The sequence below is a fragment of the Scyliorhinus canicula genome, chromosome 4 (assembly GCF_902713615.1).
Source record: "Scyliorhinus canicula chromosome 4, sScyCan1.1, whole genome shotgun sequence".
Taxonomy (NCBI): domain Eukaryota; kingdom Metazoa; phylum Chordata; class Chondrichthyes; order Carcharhiniformes; family Scyliorhinidae; genus Scyliorhinus; species Scyliorhinus canicula.
In genome coordinates, this window is record NC_052149.1 from 136290324 (window position 1) to 136310804 (window position 20481).

At 54.0% G+C, this 20481-nt stretch overlaps 1 protein-coding gene across 1 annotated transcript in view; it reads left to right on the top strand.

Annotated features, from left to right (window-relative positions):
* The window catches only part of LOC119965026 (ran-binding protein 17-like), a 1262848-nt gene that overhangs the window by 956771 nt on the left and 285596 nt on the right, over window positions 1-20481 (top strand). The gene's annotated exons all lie outside the window — the stretch shown is intronic.

A 20481-nucleotide genomic window follows, 5' to 3' on the forward strand; every position in this document is an offset into this window, starting at 1 on the left:
GAATGTGATGGGAGCTGTGTGTGTTGTGGGAGTAGAGGAAGAGACGTGACAGGGAGCAAGTAGCAGGGAAGGACCATAGCCTATTATTGACAGGAAATCCAGATAAAAGTGGTGGAGGCCTTCTGGGCAGCAGCTGGGGCTTCGTGCAGTGAGGTCTACAATAATCTGACAAGCTTTATCCATCTTCATTATGGATTGCCTCATTTTGGATGTTGCTGGGCTGTGATGAGGAACTCCCACAGTAGCTGAAAGGCAGGTGAATTTTTGCACATTGTATCATGTTAGACGCTTTTCATACCAACCTAATCAAAAAACTTGCACATGAGAGTTCAGATGGACATAGACTAAATATGTATAAATATATATAATGGGGCTAGATTAAAGAATTAACAGAAGAATTTTGGACAGAAATAACAGGCTGGTTTCTCTGTTTCTGCGGCTAAGTACCGGTTCGAAAGGAGAATCCGTGAGGTTTACGCAAAACAAATTGTCGCAAACCCCTCACCGATTCCGGGACCAGTGAGTGGCTGGCAGCGGCACCGCGTGAAACTCCCGGCTCCCGCGGCAAAAACGGCCAGAGTATGGCTGGTCCCTGGCTGCGCATGCGCAAAGGTGATGACCTACAACATGGCGCGGCCATGCGCAGACCCAACCCGCCATCCGCGACCCCATAGCACACCCCCCTAGCCACCCCCCACCCGTCCCCCCAGCCCTCGCGGAAGCACCCATGGCCAGCGGCACGGATCCTGGCCGAATGTGGCAGCGCTGGACACAGTCCGCAGCCGCCACTCCGGATTCCCGACCGCTGAGACCACACGTGTCCCACGCCGTCGGGAACTCGGCCCATTGGGGGTGGAGCACCGCGGGAGGGTCGGCTGATGATGCGCCAACACCATTGCAGCGGCACGCGATGCGATGATGCCATTTCCGTAGGGGCGGAGCATGGTCGACCGGTGTCAAACCAGCGCCAGCCCCGATTTGGACATCGGAGTCAATTCTCCACCCGATCGCCGATTACGATATCGGCATCGTGCTACGGAGAATCCGGCCGAATAAATTTGTATTATTTAGGATACATAGGACGCATAGGATTTTTCTCATGGGTGGCCTGTTATAATTAAAATAGCCTTTGTATGTTACAACATTGTACAAACAAACAGTTGTTTCATTAAGAATAGAGGGCAGGATTCTCTAAAAATGGGGCTATGTCCCCACGCCGGCGCGGAATCCGACGCCAACGACTCCAGCTTCAACGGCCCCCGAAAGTGAGGAATTCTCACCTTTATAGGGGGCTAGGTTGCCGCTGGAGTTGTCCCCGCTGCTCCAGCCGGCGGGGAATGGCCCGCACGAGTCCGCGAATGCGCGGAATGGACGGCGGGATCTCGCGCATGCGCGGAATGGCCGGCGTATTTCCACGCATGCACGGGGGTTCCCTTCTCCGCGCTGGACCCGGGCAATATGGAGGAGTTCGACAGGGGCCCAGCGCTGAGAAAAGAAGGCCCCCCCACCGGAACCAGCCCGCCCACCGATCGATAGGCCCAAATCACGGGCCAGGCCACCGTGGGGTCACCTGCCGGGATCAGATCCCCCCCCGGACGGCCCCCGCACACTTACCTGCGAAGTCCTGCCGTGTGGGACCTGAATAACCCACTGGGCAAAACTTATCGGCCCATCGGGACCCAGAGAATCGCCGGGGGGGCAGCTGTCAACGGCCCCCGACTGGCGTGGCGGGAATCCCGCCGGTGCCTGAAAAACGGCACTGGAGAATAGGGTAAGCCAGCGGCGGGGCGGGATTCGCGCGTCCCTCCCCCCCGGGAATTCTCCGACCCGGCGCAGGGTCGGAGAATCCTGGCCAGAGACTTTGATATACTCATGCTGGAACGCAGAAAAAATGCAGGTGCATCAAGCAGTTAGGAAGGGAAATGGCATTTTGGCCTATATTGCAAAGTATTTGAAGTACAGGAAGAAAGAAGTCTTACTACAATTGTCCAGTGCTTTGGAGAAACCACATCTGAAAAACTGCAATTTTAGCCTCCAGATTCAAAGAAGAATATATTTGCATTGGAGATGGTAGAGAAAAAGTTCACTAAATTGGTTTCTCGGTTGAGAGGGTTGCCCTATGATGAGAAGCTGAGTAAATTGGGTTTATATTCTCTGGAGATTAGAGGAACGAGATCTCATTGAAATATTCAAGAATCTGAAGGGGTTTGATCGGGCGGACACTGAGAGATTGTTTCCACTGGTCGGGGAATCTAAATCGGGGGGCACAGTCTCAGTATAAGAGGCCAATCAGTTAGGACTGAGTTTGAGAAATTACGTACTCCAAGATTGCGAATCTTTGGAATTTTGCACCCTGGAGAATTATTAATATATTTCAGGCTGGAATAGACAGATTTTTGGTTTCTTGGGGAATTAAGGAATCTGGGGAGAAGGTGGAAAGTGAAGTTGAAACTCGAGGTCAGACATGATCGTATTGAATGGTGGATGAGTTGTTAGGTTAACTCCTGCTCCTATTTCTTACGTTCTTCGAATAAATCAGTCCTTGTCTCCCAGAATCAATTCCAAGTCTGTGCCAAACCAATGCAGCCATTAAGGAAACTAGAGTTTGTCTCAGTGGCCTTGACATTTCCTGATAGTTACCCAGTGAACCTTGCAGTAAATGGGGAGCACAGGATCAAGCTGTGCTTCTCTCTGCCTCACACACAGTCAAATAATTTGCTGATATTAACATCTAATCATGTCACACAGTGAAAAGGACAAGACACTGGGCAATGGTTGACTTCATTGGACCTTTGGCAGTCAGTTAATGAAGAAATTATCATATGAGTTAGGGACCACACTCAGTGACATGTTGCATGGCCAGCTGCTTTGTGGGATCCGCTACATCAACAGGGGCGTCACAATGACACAGTGGTTAACACTGCACAGGGACCCGGGCTCGCTTCTTTAGGTGACTGTGTGAAGTTTGCATATTCACCCCGTGTTTGTGTGGTTTTCCTCCAAGTGCACCAGTTTCCGCCCACAGTCCAAAGATGTGCAGTTAGGTGGATTGACCATGCTAAATTGCCCCTTAGTGTCCAAAGATGTGCAGTTAGGTGGGGTTACACAGATAGGGTGGGGGAATAGGCCTAGGTAGAGAATTCTTTCGGAGCTGACTCGATGGGCTGAATGGCCTCCTTCTGCACTATAGGATTCTATATCCAGAAGAAGCTTCTGGCTGAGACCAAAATTATGTTGGAAACAGCGATCAAGGTAGCTCAGGTGACAAAGTGCACCAAAAAAGCTGCCACTGAGCTTCAAAGCAGAGCTAAATGGGAGGGTAACCAAGTATGGGGTGGTGCGGCCGGGGGATCTGCTGTGGGATCAACAGGCACAGCTCAGAGTCAGATATGGTCCTCGGGACAGAAATGGAATCCAAGGAGCAGGAAGGAATTGGGCTTCAAACCAAATCCGAGGTGGACTGCAATCATTGCGGGGGAGACCATCCCCAGGAGACCTGCCATGTCCGGGGGTTTGTGTGATTCTGTTGCAAAGTGCGCTTTTGCAAAAAATGTCAAAAGCAGCAAGATCAGTGTACACCGCCACATTACATGGTGGAAAAGCGTTCTGGAGAAGAGAATTTGATGCATCGGTTGAATGCAATCCAAATGAGTAAAACTGCTTCGATTAAAATCGGCTTCAGGGTGAATGGTACACCCCTTAAAATGGAAGTTGACACCGGGGGCGGAATTCTCCCCCCCCCCCCTCCCACGCCGGGTGGGAGAATCGCCGGGGCGCCGGGCGAGTCCCGCCACGCCGCCTTGGCACCCACACGCGATTCACCCACCCACCCCCAAAACCGGCGCGGCGAGATTCACGGCTGGCCGCTGGGAGAATCACCACTCGCTGTTTGTAACGGGTGAGCGGCGATTCTCCGGCCCGGATGGGCCGAGCAGCCTGCCCAACACGATGGGCACCTGGTCGCTGCAGGCGGGAACAGCGCGGGAACGCTGGGGGGGGGGGGCCTGTGTGGGGGGGGGGGGGGCGGTTCTTGCACCGGGGGCGGCCGCAAAAGGGGTCTGGCCGACGATCGGTGCCCACCGATCGGCGGGACGGCCTCTCTGAAGGAGGACCTCCTTTCCTCCGCCGTCCCGCAAGATCCATCCGACATCTTTTTGCGAGGCGGCCGTGGGGAGGACGGCAACCGCGCATACACGGGTGATGTCATTTCATTTACACGGTGCCACTTTTACGCGGCGCCAAGGCCCGGTGCGCGTAAATGATGCGGCGCAGCTCCTAACCCCCAGGGGGCAGGAGAATGGGGGGCTGCGAGCAGCCTCCGACGGCGGAGTGAAACATTCCGGTTTTCACTCCAGCGTCGGAACTTAGGGCGCAATTCTCCGCCCCCCACGCCGGGTGGGAGAATAGCGGGAGGGCCTCCCGACATTTTTCACGCCCTCCCGCTATTCTCCCTCGCCCACGCCCCACCCAAGCCACGAATCGCCGCTCGCCGTTTTTTACGACGAGCGGCGAATCTCCGAGGCCGATGGGCCGAGCGGCCGGGCCTTCACGCCCGTTTGAACACGGCAGCAAACACACCTGCTTGCTGCCGTCGTAAAACGGGCGCCCAGATGCCCGTTTGGGGCATCTGGGGGCCTGATTGGCATGGCCGTACCACGGCCGTGCCAAGGGGGGCATAGGCCCGCGATCGGTGTCCAACCTGCGCATGCGCGGCTGACATCATCGGCCATGTCAGCCGGCGTGACGCTTCCTTGATGACCGCTGTGACGCACGGGGCCGCGCTCCTAGCCCCGCCCGGGGGGGAGAATCGGCCCTGGAAGTAGGCGTGAAGGCTGCTGTGGGTCACGGCCTGTCCCACGGCAGCCTTTACGATTCTCCGCATTTGCGGAGAATCCCGCCCATAGTCTCCTGATGGGAGAATTGCGCCCCAGGACTTTGTGATTGTACTGGTAAACAGACCTTCCAATGTCCCCACTTGGCACCTGGAAGGATCCCATGGCGTAAAAGGTCAGAGCGACTGTCACCTTGGTGACCACCGGGAACGCATGTCCTCCCACATTCCTCCGCTGTGCCAGGTGTGTCATGATTTGGAAGTGATGCTGCACTGTCTCTCTGCTCAGCCGACGTCTTTGACAGCATGCCCGGTCCAGCAGGTCCTCAAATGACAGCCGCTGCCGGTACACACAAGGCCTCATGCGACGCCTCCTTGGCACCTCCTCCTCCTCTGCCTGTTGTGCAGCCAGTTCTCCATCCTGGGCGGCTGCCACCAATTCCTCTGCAGCGCACGCGGCTGCTGCACGCTCCACTGCTGCAGCTTCCTCCTCCTCGAGCAGCTCCAACTCGTACAGCCACATGGCATCCCCAGGGCAGCGACTAGCAGGAAGGCAACCATTGCTGGTTGAATTCTAATATCCATTGTCTCCAAGGGGAGAAAGGCCAACATGTTAACATGATGCGTACCCCCATGCCCCAACAGGTCTACCAGGTTACACAATGGCACCAGTTGGCACTGTAGACTCTGTCCCCGCATGTTGCCCGTCTCCCGCCCCACCTTCCCTGCACCCCTGGCTATGCCTCTTGGGGGCCTCTGACCTGGTGCCAGTCCAAGATGCCAAGGATACCGTCGGCTGGCACTGCCCTTGCCAGTATACGCTTTGTCGCCCCTGCCTGGCGCCTCCGTGGAAGCTACTGTGGACATTGCCCTGGTTGAGCCACTGGTGGGTGGCGACCTTGTATGGGGAGGTATGGCGGAAGGTGGGGTGAGGCCACCCATACGGTCGGTGTCACTCTGCAGAACCAGGGGCCAAGGTGGGTGGTCAGTGGGGTGCGCAGCAAGATGACTACCTTGCAGGCCGTAGCAATATGCCGGTCCGTGACTGGAAACCACTGCAGTCACGTGCGAGGTCACCCCAGCCACTTGGCATGTTGCCCCGTCACCACTGACCCTCGCAGAGAACCCCCCCCCCCACCCCAGCCAGCCCGGCTGCCCACAGTCCCTCCTCTCCATGTCCTCCGTCCTCTCTCTCCCTGATCAGCTACAACGGCCGTTTCATGATTTTTAAAAGCACATGTGAACCACATCATCGGGAACTCAGCCCATCGGAGAAGGAGAATCGCGAAGTCCCTGAAGAATACCGGGTTGGGCCATCTAATGACATGCAAATGGTGTTTACTGTATGTGTGTTCCGGAACGCATTGACGCCGCTGTCGAGGTGACGGAGAATTGCGATTTAGCATCAAATTGGCGCCCGCCGCGATTTTGGCATTGGAACCGAATCCCCGTCCAATCGCATTTTGCGATTTTGGGGTCAGCCAAAGGAGAATCCCGCCCCCTATTCTTTCAAAGCTCAAATAAATATGGTTGTGATATGAGAAACCTGAACTGCTGAGTTTCTACTTCACTCGTCAAGACAAGTTGACATCTGAAGATGGCATGAATCTACAGGAATCACGGATGGTCATGCTGCCTCAGGCTGGGAGCCGCTTCTTCAAGAGTTACACAACATCCACCCAGGGCAGATGAAGATGCTTCCGGGCAATTATGTCTAGTGGCCAGGAATAGACAAGGCTATTGAAGAGCTTGTACGACAGTGCCATTCTTGCCAAATGCAGCAATCTTTGCCATCTTACGCCACATTGACTTCTGGGAATGGCTAGCTTGCCCATTGACCAAGTCAGTGTGGATAATGCAGGCCAATTTTTGGACAAGATGTTTTAGTGCTGTTAGATGCCCACTTGAAGTGCTTATCAGTCCAGGGGATGGGACCACTACCTCAGCGGCCACGGTCGAGAGTTTGTGCCATGTGTTTGCCATTTATGGACTTCCCGAGGCAATTGTTTCGGATAGTGCTACCCCTTTCACTGGCGATGATTTCCAGCGTTTGGTGAGAGCAAATGGCATACGACACATGAGAATAACCCTCGATCATCTTGCATTGGACGGTCTAGCCGAGTGGGCTGTTCGAACTTTCAATAACACCATGAAAAATCTGTCAGATGAACCACTTCACCAAAGCTAATATTTTGCTTTTGTCCAACACAATCCTACATTCAACAACAGGGCTCACACTACCTGAGTAGCTCAAGGGCCATCAGTTGAAAACCCAATTGGACTTTGTATTTCCAAATTTGGCAGGGAGGGTGGAGGTATGTCAGGCCTCCCAGAAGAGTCAGTGGTCAGAACAGGGTGAGGGTGGGAGACTGGTTTTGCTCTGTATTTTGCAGCATGTTTTCCATGGTTAGAAGGATGTGATGTGGCTGGCTGAGGCTCGTGTCTTATGTGATGTTACCAAGAAGTCTATTAAGAAGCACATCGACCACCTGAGGAGTCGACGGGTGGTGACTCCCAGCGTGGAGTCGATGAGCTCTGTGAGCATAGTGAATATTCCTGTAACTTGTTCCAGCCAAGGGGAGCCAGGGGCTCCCACTTTCGTTCAACCAACTGCGTCTGTCTCTTTGATGGACTCTCTTTCCTCGGTTGTCCCTGTAAACAATTGTGACTTTTAAGCATTGTTATGGGGAAGTGTATTCAGAGACTTAAGGGCGGGCGGGGGAGGAATGTGGTCATGTGGCCGCTTTAAGAGGTGGTGAGCTCCACTGACCACATGACCAGCTTGAGGCCAATCGTGTTGCAGTACACAAACCCCGGTCAATAGGGAGTTTGCATGGGGCCCTGGGAGCAGGACCCCAGGCGGTTGGACCAGGGCACTGAGGAGTAAAGACCTGTTGTATAGTGCTCTGTTCCTGTTATCTTTCTACCATTGCCTTTCCTCAATAAAGCCCTTTATTTACTGCTGGAAGGCTCCAATGTACACCTCGAACCACCACAGATAGTCAGTTTGAAATGAACTGGGGAAGGTTTTATCAAGGGTAGACACGGAAGGAAGTAAGATCTGCCAAATGAAGCGGGATGTGAATAAAGAGTCATAGAGTCATTACGACCCAGAAGGAAGTCATTCAATCCATTAAATACATACCAGCTCTTTATAGAGCTGTCCAGTTAGTCCCATTCCCCCGGTCTATCCCCCTAACCCTGTAGTAGGTTTATGTGGTAGTATGACATGGGGTATTACGGTACCTAGGAGTGTGAGCTGCCATTGGTGCAGAGGGCTCGCTGCCCATTGGCCCAAGTATCGTGTTCTCTGTATTCTCATTGGTCGAGAGGAAGGTAGCTCCGCCTACGAGGCGGGGTATAAGAACCCGTGTTCCACAGCAGCCAGGTCATTTCTGTACTCCTGCTGCTGGGCACACTTCTTGCTGATTAAAGCCTGCGATTCGGACTACTCCTTCGTTTTCGTGTCCGTTGATTGTGCATCAGTTTATTTCCTTCAAGTCCAAGTACCTACTCATTTCTTATCAAACTCAATTTGTGGGCACAATGGTTAGCACTGTTGCTTCATAGCATCAGGGTTCCAGGTTCGATTCCCTGCTTGGGTCACTGTCTGTATGGAGTCTGCATGTTCTTCCCCTGTCTGCGTGGGTTTCCACCGGGTGCTCCGATTTCTTCCCACAAGTCCCGAAAGACGTGGGGCGGGATTCTCCGACCCCCCGCTCGGTTGGAGAATCGCCGGGGGGCGGCGTGAATCCCGTCCCACCGCCTCGACAATGGCTGCCGAATTCTCCATCACCAGGGTTTTGGCGGGGGCGGGAATCGTGCCGTGCTGGTCGGCGGCCACTGGCAGCAGCCACCCCGGCGATTCTCCACCCCACGATGGACCGAGTGGCCACCCATTTTGAGCCAGTCCCACCGGCGTAAATCAAACCAGGTCCGTACTGGTGAGACCTGGCTCTACAGGCGGCCGCCGGTGGCCGGGGGGGGGGTTTGCGAGGGGATCTGGCCCGGGGGTGGGGGCGTGGGGGGGGCACGGTGGTGTGGCCTGTGATCGGGTCCCACCAATCCACGGGCGGGCCTGTGCTATGGGGGCACTCTTTCCCTCCACGCCCGCTGCTGTCAACCTCCGCCATAACCGACGCGGTGAAGAACCCTGCCGCGCATGCGCTGGGATGACGCCAGCACACGCTGGCGCTCCTGTGCCTGCGCCAACCCCCGCCGGCCGGCGGTGGCCCTTCGTAGCCGGATGGCGCGGTGCCAACCCTGCCAGCGCTGGCCTAGCCCTGAAGTGCCCCGACGCCGGAGTGGTTCACGCCACTCCTCGGCGCCGGTATGGCCCGCCCCGCCGGGTAGGGGAGAATCCGTGCTGTAAGGTAATTTGGACATTCTGAATTCTCTCTCTGTGTACCCGAATAGGCGCCAGAATGTGGCGACTAGGGGCTTTTCACAGTAACTTCATTGCAGTGTTAACATAAGCCTACTTGTGACAATAAAGATTACTTTACAAAAATAGTTTAACCAGGGCTTATGGTGCCCAATAGCTCTATTTATGAAGCCGAGGTCCCGTATGCTTTGCTAACTACTCTCAATGTGTCCTTCCACCTTCAAAAATCATTGTACATGATAATTCCAGGGCTCTCTGTCCCTGCACATTCCTTAGAACTGTGCCATTAAATCAATACCTCTTCCTGTCCCTTCTGCCAAAATACATCACTTTACATTTCTCTGTCTGGAATTCTATGTGCAATGTATCTGCCCATCTGTTTGCCTAACGCCACTGTCCACCAGCCTCCAGTTTCAAAAAGAACTCTTTGCCATGTCTCACAATGTTAACTTGCTGACACTGATCCTCCTGTCCCAAGAGCCTCAATTTTGTGAACAGCTTTCATGTGGTAATTTGTCAAACATTTTCTTAAAATCCATACAGACAACATCCACTGCGTTCCCTTCATCAACCTTCTCTATTACTTCTATCAAATATTCAATAGTAATCAAGCCTGACCTGCCTTTTACATGTTGGCCCACCTAAATTAACTGAGGGGTGGCACAGTGGTTAGCACAATTGCCTCACAGCACCAGGGACCCGGGTTCAATTCCAGCCTTGGGTAACTGTCTGTGTAAAGTTTGCGTGTAGATCCCCGTGTCTGCGTGGGTTTCCTCCAGGTGCTCCAGTTTCCTCCCACAGTCCAAAGACTTGGTTAGGTGAATTGGCCAGGCTAAATTCCCCCTTAGTGTGCAAAGATGTGCAGTTTAGATGGGGTCATGGGAATACAGTGGGGAAGTGGACAAAGGTCGGGTGAGCTTTCAGAGGCTCAATGCAGACACGATGGACCGAATGCCTCCTTCTGCACTGTCGGAATTCCATGTTCTATGTAGGAATTCTAACTCCAAACTCTCCAAGTGCCTGTTGATTTTCCCCCCTGATTATTATCGCTAAAATCTTATCCACCACGGATGTTAAACTGACCAGTTTATAGTTATTATACCCTTTCTTGAATATGGGTGCCACATTTGCCATTCTCCATTTCTGTGGCACCTCCTCCATTTCAAGAGAAAACCGGATGATTATAGAAACCTTTGCCCTATCTCCACACCCATTTCCTTTCACAATATGGAATGCGAGGCATTCAGATCAGGTGACTTATCCATTCAATGCATAACCAACCTATCCAGTACATCATACCTATCAATTTTCATCCCATCCCTTACTTCCACTATCTCTGCTTTTACTGGTATTTTGTCAGCTTCATCTTTAGTAAACAACAATACAAAGGACTCATTAAGTACTCTAGCCTTGCCTTGCACTTCAAAGAATATATCACCCCTTTGACCCGAATAGGACCCACCTTGTCTCTTAAGACCTGCTTGCTATTTACATACTGGTAGAAGGTTTTTACATCCCCTTTTATGCTAACTGTTGAGTAATACAAGGAAGTGATCAGAGATATGTTTATCTGTTATTGATACTATGGAAGTGGCAGCACCTTAGAAAATTGCAGGTCAAGCAGATGGCTCTGAATATGGGTTGGGGAGTTTATCACAGAGGGTGAGACTAAGGGGAGGCAAGAGGGTCGTGAGCCCAGCCACAAAAAATGATTAGATGGAGGTTGGAATCATGTGCGATCAGTAGTTGTTCATTGCAAAGGATGAGGGAGGAAAGTAATGATATCTCAGTGAGAAAATTGACAGACTGGGCAGAATTCGCCAGTCCCCCAGCCATGTGTTTCTCTTATTTTTTAAACGTATTTTATTACAAACTTATATCAAAGAAGGTTACAGCAAGTAAACACCTCGGGAAACATACTTCCCAACAATCGACTATAGAGTTGCACAGATTTTTCCCCTTTTTCACTCCCCCTCTCCCCATCACCCACCCTGCGACAAAAAGCTCCTCAAACATGGTCACAAACATCCCCCACCTTTTCTTAAACTTCCCCGTTGAGCCCCTTAAGTCATACTTTATCTTCTCTAACCGCAGGAAGTCATACAGGTCATCCAACCATGCTATTCCCCCAGTGGCGATGCTGACCGCCACTCCAGCAAAATTCGTCGCCGTGCAAGCAGAGAGGCGAAGGCCACGACATCGGCCTTCCTCCTCTCCATGAGCTCTGGCTTCTCTGAAACCCTAAATATCGCCACCAAAGGTTCTGGGTCCACCTCCTCCTCCACTATCCTGGCTAAGACTCCCACCCAGAATCTTCCCAATTTTTAGCAACCCCAAAACATATACGCGTGATTCACCTCTCACACTCATCTGCTACCCCCTTAAAGAACCCACCCATTCTCGCCCAAGTCATATGCACCCTATGTACCACCTTAAACTGTATCAGGCTCATCCTTGCACAAGAGGGGGTCCTGTTTAGCCTTCGCAGTGCCTCCCTCCATACTCCGCAATTGATTTCCATTCACAACTCCGCTTCCCATTTTTCCTTGATCTTCACCACCCATTCACCTCCTTGCTCCCCCAGCCACTTATATATATCCCCAATTTTCCCTCCCCTTCCACACCCCGAAGTAGCAGTCGCTGTAGCAGGGTGTATCCTGGCAACCTAGGGAACCCCTTCCAGACGTTTCGTGCAAAGTCCCTCACCTGCAGATACCTGAACTCACTCCTCCTCGGCAGCTCTACCCTCTTCCTTAGCTCCTCCAGACTGGTGAGCCCTTCCTTCAAATACAAATCCCTCACCTTGACCAGCCCCACTTCCCTCCACCTCCTATATACACTATCCACAAATCTCGGCCCAAACCCAAACATTCCCAAAACTTCGAACAAGTACCACCACTCCACCCGATCAAATGCCTTCTCCACGTACATGGACATCACCACCTCTGGTACCAGAGCCCCCGACGGATTCATCACCAAATTCAACAGCCGTCTTATATTACTCGCGAGATGCCTGCTCGTCACGAAGACTGTTTGATCTTCTGCAACCACCCCCGGGACACAGTCCTCCATCTTCCCCGCCAACAGCTTAGCCAATACTTTCACATCCGTGTTCAATTGTGATATAGGTCTAAACAACCCACATTCCACTAGATCATTCCCTTTTTTGGTCATCGTCTCCGGCAACTCCCCCTTCTCCAGTATAAAAGCAAATTACTGCGGATGCTAGAATCTGAAACCAAAAAGAAAATGCTGGAAAATCTCAGCAGGTCTGACAGCATCTGTAGGGAGCGAAAAGAGCTAACGTTTCGAGTCCAATGACCTTTTGTCAAAGAATAATAGTCATGGGTCCACCATACCCTCACCTCTTTCACACTCACAAATCCCATTTTTTTTGCTCATTAAAATCGCCACACCCCTCGATTTCAAATCATACCCCGAGTTAAAAACCCACCCCTTCCTTAACCTAACCTGGTCCTTCACACGGAGGTGTGTCTCTTGCAGAAAGACAACCCCCGCTTTCAAACTCCTGAGGTGCGCGAATACCCATGACCTTTTAACCGGCCCTTTCAGTTCCCGGACGTTCCATGTTACCAGCCTTACCGGAGGCTTGCGCCTCCAATCCCCTCTACCATCCGTCATCTTCCCTACTTAACTCCCGCCCCCTTAATTACATCCTATACCTAGCCCATCCCAGATGGCGCCTTTCTCTGCCCTTGACCATGTCATCTCTCACCCCCTGCCAAGGATTGCATGGGCTTTGACTTGTGCCTTGCAACTTGATTTGAAATTTCCTTGTTTTCAGATCCCTCCATTGCCACATCCTTCCGAGATATCTGCACACTTCTAATTCTGGTCTCCTCAGCATTGCCAATTACAGGTACAGTTTCTCAAAACTGGCAACGAGTCTGTGCTAGAGATTGGATCCTGCTGGAGTGGGTCGGGATGGGCAGTTCACGCTGGGTCAGGTTAGGTCAGGGGTTGCTCAGAACATTTGAAGTGCAGAAAATGACCGGTGCACAGGGTGGATAATGAGTCAGCGCGCCAAAGCAGCACCTAGCCAAACAAGCTACTATTACTCATCTAATAATAAGCGAAATTCATGCATGGCAGCTTTAAAAAAGTTTGGTTTTGAGACATCACCAGTTTTTGGACTGGATTTGAAATACCTGCACCTGTATAATGCTCCACCATTGGTGATTATGCCTTCAGATTTCCATCCCCCAGCTCTGGATTTCCTGCAATGTAAACCTCAACTCTCAACCTCACTTTCCTGCTTTAAGACACTTCTTAAAACCTATCTCCTTGACCAAGCCCTTGGTCATCAGTCCCAATATCTCCTTATGTGGCTTAGTGTCAGACTTTGTTCTATAATGCTCCCAAGAAGCATCTTGGGACATTTCATTGCATTAAAGCTGCTACAGGACGGCATGGCGGTACAGTGGTTAGCTGCCAGGGACCCAGGTTCGATTCCGGCCTTGTGTGACTGTGTGCAGTTTGCATTCTCTCCCCATGTCTGCATGGGCTTCCTCCGGATGCTCCGGTTTCCTCCCACAGTTCAAAATGTGCAGGTTCAGTGGATTGGCCATGATAAAAAAAATTGCCCCTTCGTGTCCAGGGATGCACAGGTTAGGTGTCCAAACGGAGATAGTGCAGGCAGTAGGAGTAGGTAGGGCATTCTTTCAGAGGGTTGGTGCATACTCGATGGGCTGAATGGCCTCCTTCTGCACTTTGGGGATTCTAATCTATAAAACTATACGTTGTTGTTGTAGGTGGTGGGGAGGATTATGGAGTCAGGGGTTGACCTGTTTACTACAGAATACCCAGTTTCCAACCTTTATGGAATTGAATTATGAAGCCAAGAATCTAAAACAACCCACGGTGACTGGGACTTTTGAGATGCTGGCAGGCGGAAGAGATTTTGCCATTTAATAAGGGTCAGGAGCTTTGTTCATGGAACTGTAACTTGAATGCTGCTGCATAGTTCAGTATAGTCACCATTAGTGTTGCAATGAGGGCTATGTCAATATCTCAGACTGTTTAAAGCTGTGGTGAGATATGTATTAAAAATAACACTTTTGATGTTTTACTTTTTTCCTCACACACTCATCTTTAAACCGCTTTGATGTGAGTTGTTGAGTGATGAAGCTTTCAGCAATGGTTGTTTGGTGTGAATATTGAAACCAACTGCACCAGAACAAAGAAGCTTACTCATCTAGAAACCCCTCTGTAATCACAGTATAACTTTTTCAATGAGCTGTCCAGACTATTGCTGTGTAATTAAGTCCGAGAGCGCGATCCAACGGCTGCATCGTGCTGGGCTCAAATGTGAGCGAGCCGGTTAGATTGTGGGATATTCCGAAATCAGGAATCGCGCCAGGCACTGATCGGTTTCCAATCTAACCGGTCTGCTCCATTGACGAGATCCTGATCCGGCCTGGCGAGAAATCAATAATCACCAATTACAGCCAATCTCCATCCCTTCCGTGATCTAACCAGCTCCCCAGCGAGTGGTCATGCACCTATTTAAATATGTGAAGCTAGCAAAATGGTTTCTGTGGGAATTGGAGGAGGTGAAATCAGGCAATCAGCCCAGAGACACCAGGGCAGCTGTCCCAGTGCTCGGAGGTGGGCACCCCTGGGTGGGGGTGGGTGCAGTCGGAGGGGGGGGGGCATGGCTACCATCAATGGCGGGTCGCCTCTGGGCTTGGTGGGAGGGGGCGAGGGGCTCAGCCTCCGTGGGCCTGACATGCCACCCCCTGGATTGTGTATACCCATACCATGGTCAACTTCAGCTTCTGCCCGTCCATCCCACCGAACATCTCCAGGACAGAGCCCCGACCGTGATAATATGGTGCAGGTCACTTTAACTCCCACTGACCATGGCGTCCTGTGGCCGTACATTTGAAGGCTATTGCTAGTGGGGACTTGGCAACATCAATAATGTGAGCACTTCACAGCTCCCAAGTGGATTGCAGTGAATAGAGATGCCATGTCGCAGGCAAGTGTTATTCCTGCCATTAAAATCAGACTATGAAGCCTGGACACTTCCTGATCACTGGACACTTTAACAACGCAGGGGCAGCAGTCAACAGTCAAACACCCCACAGCTTGGCTTCAACACTGGGCATCTTAAATAGGTGCTCTTTCCAAGGCCGGTGCAGACTCGATGGGCTAAATGGCCTCCTTCTGCACTGTAAATTCTAGGATCTCGATCTCCTCAAAAAGAGGGCGGATGGGGGGATTACCTGAGCCAGGTCCCAGTACTGTTTCCGGTGGGGGTCTGGGGTCTGATGCCTGGCCGGGGGTGCGTGTGAGGGCTTGTTCCCCCAGCACAACCGACTAGTTGGATGGCACCCTGAGAGATGGCAGGGAATGTAAGGGTGGGGGAGACTTGAGGGATTCAAAGGTATCCTGGTGGAAGTCATAAATGGTTGTCAGTCCCTCACCCACCAATTCCTTACAGATACAGTGAGGGCAATTCTCCGCTTGCCAACGCCAAGATCGCGAATCACAGTTGGGCGGAGAATAGCTTCCGATGCCAAAATCGGGGTAGGCGTCGGTTTGATGTCAAATCGGGATGCTCCGGAACACCGAAAATGGCATAAATGTGTCGCTCGCCGCCGGGGTGAAATACAGTAGGCATATCATTAGCGGACCTGACACCCTATGCTCCGGGTCCTCCGTGCATCTCCGATGGCCCGAGTTCCCGACGGCTTGGTTCACTTGTGGTTTCAAAAATCGTGAACCTAGTGCCCTGGCTGCTGAGCGAGGGAGAGGAGGTAGGAAATGGCATGGAGTGACTGCCGGCCTGGACACCGGCTGTGCTGGCTGCGGCGGGGGGCTGAACAGCCTGGGTGCCCCCCCCCCCCCCCCCCCCCCCCCCCCCACACAGGACTGGGGAGGTGCCCAGACACCAACCGTCATTAAGGCAGCCATCTTGCTGACCACCCACCCCGGCCCCTGGTTTCACAGAGTGGCACCATGCATTTGGGTGCACCCAACCCCACACCCCACATCTCGCCACAGCGCGTTCCCCCCCACCCTGAATAACCCACCCAACCAGCAGCCACCCACCGGGTGAGGGCAGTGCCAGCCAAAGGTATCCCTGACAGCAGGTACGGGCGCCAGGACCGGGGGCACCGACGGGCTGGATATCGACGGGGCGGGGTGCTCGGGTGGGGGAGACATGTGTTGGCGGGGCCTGCAGTGCCAACCGGGGCCACCGTGTAGCCCATGGAACCTGACTGGGCACGGGAGTATGCACCATGCTAATGTGTTGGCCTTCCACCCCCTGCAGACAATGGCATTCGGACATCAACCTGCAATGTTGGCCGCTATGGTGATGACCTCAGCCCTCCGAGATACCCTGCGGCTGCGTGACCGGGGCCCGCTCCGAGAGGAGGGGGAAGCCACCCAACAGGCCGAGGAGGAGATGCCAAGGAGCCGTCGCATGAGGCATTGCGTGTACCGGCGCCGAATGTCGTTCGAGGACCTGCCGGACCGGGCATGCCGACGGAGACCGCGGATGAGCAGACGGACAGTGCAGCACATCTGCCAGATGATGGCACACCTGGCACCGCAGGGGACCGCTACCAGTGACTGTCAAGGTGACGGTCGCCCTCAACGCTTATGCGATGGGTCCTTCCAGGCACCGAGTGGGGACCTGTCCGGTATCTCACAGGCCTCGGCGTATGGCTGCATCCGTGCCATCAGGGATGCCCTATATGCCAGGCGGCTCAATACATCCACTTCAATGTGGACCAAGCCCACCAGGATGCCCGGGCAGCGGGATTCGCCGCCATTAATGGAATGCCCCACCCCAGCCAGCATGTACTCCTATGAGCACCTGCAGATGGTGGCTGTACTACACAGACTGAAAGGGGTTCCATTCGATGAACGTGCATCTGAGATGTGACCATCAGATGCCCATTATATGCATCTGTGCCGGATACCTAGGCAGTGTGCACAACACCTTCTTCCGGCACACTCGATGATTCCTGACATGTTTGAGATGCCCCCTCCCGGCTGCGGGGTTGGCTGCTGGGTGACAGTGGTTATCTATTGCTGTTGTGGCTGATGACGCCTATCTGGAGGCCCCAGACCAACGCTGACACCCGCTACAACGACGCCCATTAAGCGTGATCGAGCGGTGCTTTGGTCTCCTGAAGATGCGGTTCAGGTGCCTGGACCACTCTGGACGGTCTAGAGGGTCGCCCGTTTCCTGGCAGCCTGCTGCGTCCTCCACAACATCGCACCGCAGACAGGCAACATGCTGGAGTAAGATGAGAAATGCCAGTCCTCGCCCGACAAGGAGGATGCGGGGATGGGCAGGACATGGGGCCCAGGCAGGCACGGGAAGCCGCGCAACCTGTGTGCCAGGGTCAACGTGCACCGGATGCTCTGATCGCCTCCAGGTTCACCAACTAGGGGGTGGGACTGGCCAGGGCCACGGTCACCACATCCCATCACCACACACACCCCCTCTCGCCACCCCTTTGACTGCAATCCGTTTGACTGCAACCCCCTCCGTGATCCATACCTGCCGCACTATGGGGTGTGGCCGCTGGGTTGGCAGTAACACCGGGTGTGATCCATGGATGGAAGATGATGGCAACACGCTCTGCGAGAGCTCTAGTGCTCCGCATCGTTTGACAATGTCTGACCCCTGTCCATGGTAGCATTTTCCACCGTCCACCTGGGTGATCCCTGCTGGGGGCTGGCCATTCCATCCCACAGTGCCAACGAATCCCTAAGGTGACGGTGGTGGGGGTGGTCATGGGGCAGGGGTGGGGAGCCCAGAACACCCACAACGTCCCCCCCATTCCTCCACCTTCGCTTCTCTGGCCAGTCCAGACCAACCCACCCCTCACACCCATCTGACAGAGCACCAAGATAGGTTGTAACAGTGTGAAGAGATGCTTAATGTGACAACGTACATACAACGTGACCTAGCCCTTATAAATATACTGTGCCCTGCACCTGTGCCAACTTAACTAATGTCTAACTTTCTGGCCATTCGGGTCCTACCGCTACATCAAGGTGGTTCTCTATGAGTACAGCAGGAACGGAGACGGCTTGCTGTGATTCCTGCTCTGCGACCTGGGTCCCCGTTGACGCCCGTCTTCTGGGGCAACCGAGCCTGTGTGTGCCCGGCTGCTTGGGCGTCCCAGGTGGTGTCTTGCCACCCTGTTTTGCCCATTGCCCCTCCCCCCCAGACGCACAAGGGCCGGGTGGTGGGTGGGGAGTCTGAGGTGCAGCGATGTTCCGGTACATCCCCTGCGGGAGTCACTGGCACGAGCCCCATCATCTCCTCTTCCCTTGTGGTGGCCGATGGCCTCCAGGCTACTCAGTGGGACGGGGATGTGAGCTGAGCTATCCCCTGAGTCTCCCCCGCCACCTGGCGCTGACAGTCCTGGAGGCCCGCTCTGGTCTCGTCTAGGGTCTGCATGCTCGCGGCTATGGAGCACAGGGAATGGACCAGCTCCATCTGGGACTGTGCCACATCACCCATTGACTGTGCCACCGCCTTCTGGGTTTGTGTCACATCAGCGAGTGACTGCGCCATTGCCCTCTGGGACTGGGTCACCTCCCTCTGTGTCTGTGCCGAGGCAATGCCGCCGACTTTCCCAGCCACGCGCTGCTTTGATTGGGCCACCCTCAGGTGCACTGCTGCGATTTCCAGGTGGCTCTGGCACATGCTGCCTGTGAGGCATCAACCCTGTCCTGGGCCTTGGCCAGCGAAACACAGAATGGCGGGGAAGGCTCGGGGGATAGCTCCGCGAAACACAGAATGCTCCAGGCCTTGGACATGCTGATCCATAGCCAATATCGTCGCCCCAATGCCTCCACTGGGGATGCCACCCATGCGGTGTTGGCCTGGGTGGCATGCATGGTCATCACCGCCTCCTGCTCATGCACATGGTTGACCTCCTCCAACTGCATCTGCAGGCCCTGGATGCTCGCCGACAAACCCTCTTGTAGTCCCTGGCTCTACAACTACACCTCCGCAATCAATGGGACTGTCCGTTCCAGAAGGCCAAAACCCTGGGGTCGGCAGCTAGTCCCTCGGGTCGGCTTGCCCACCAACTGTCCGCCTGCTCGGGTGCTCCTACCTCCACCTGATGCACCGGATCAGCTGTGTGGTGCACACCAGTGAGTGTCACTGGGATGGTGGTGGATGTTGGAGAGAGCTGTGACAGGAAATCACTGTCATCCTCAGACTTAAACTCTGGGATGTTCTGAGTCTCGGGTTGAGGGCTGCCATCTGAGCTGCTCTCCTCGTCGCTGCTCGGATCATGGCGGGGGGGGCGCGCTCTGGATGTAGCACTGGCTGAGGGTGGGGGATGGACCCACCCCATCTCCAGCAGGCCCTGCAAGACACAAGACACATGATTCGACCACGGACCGGGGGGAGTGGGGTTGGTGGGGGTGAGGGTGGTGTGGGAGTGGTTGGGGGGGGGGGGGGGGGGGGGGGGGGGGGTGGTTGACACACTTGTCACAGTGAACCGCAACTCATCAGGGACTCGCGTCCTCGCCCGTGGCCAATCTCCACCCCAGCAATCTATCTTTCCTCCGGGCTGCCGACCACAACCAGTGCCCTCTGCTCTGCCACGGTCAGGGGCCGCAGGTCCAGCAGTCCCCTTCCAGTCTTCTCTCACTTCTGGCAGCTGTGGGTGGTCTTCTCCTGTGGGACGGGGGGGAAACAGAAAGTGACACTGTTAGACAGTCCGATGCATGCAGCCCAGGTGGTGGCCTCAGTGGCCAGGGCAGCTGGCCATGGCGACCGGTATGTGTGTCAGCATGTGGTGCAGGGTAGTGGTTATGGGTGGGGTGGCGTTACAGGTGTGTGGGACAGCAATTTGTGCCAGGGGCTGCCTACTCACCCTGGCCACCCTGAGGAGGTTGTACAGTTTTATCCGGCAGGCTGGCCGGTCCGAACAACGTTGCCCACAGTGCTGACTGTCTCTGCCACCTGCGCCCAGGCATGGCAAATGGCGGCAGCTGGCAGCCTCCTTCCCAAGCTGGTGTACCGGGTAATCCGCCTCTCCTCCACCGTGTCCAAGAGGGTCTCCAGCTCAGCCTCTGTGAAGCATGGGGCCAAAATTCTTGCTGCCATCTTTTTGACTGGAATGGTGTGTGTGGGGAAGGATGTGTGTATATGTGGCTGCAGCTTGTCAGCTCCTGAGTGTCAATCGCGAAACATGTGAATCCCACACCATTTCTCATTGGAATTGATTGTGTTCCACGTGGCCCCGGTGCTAGC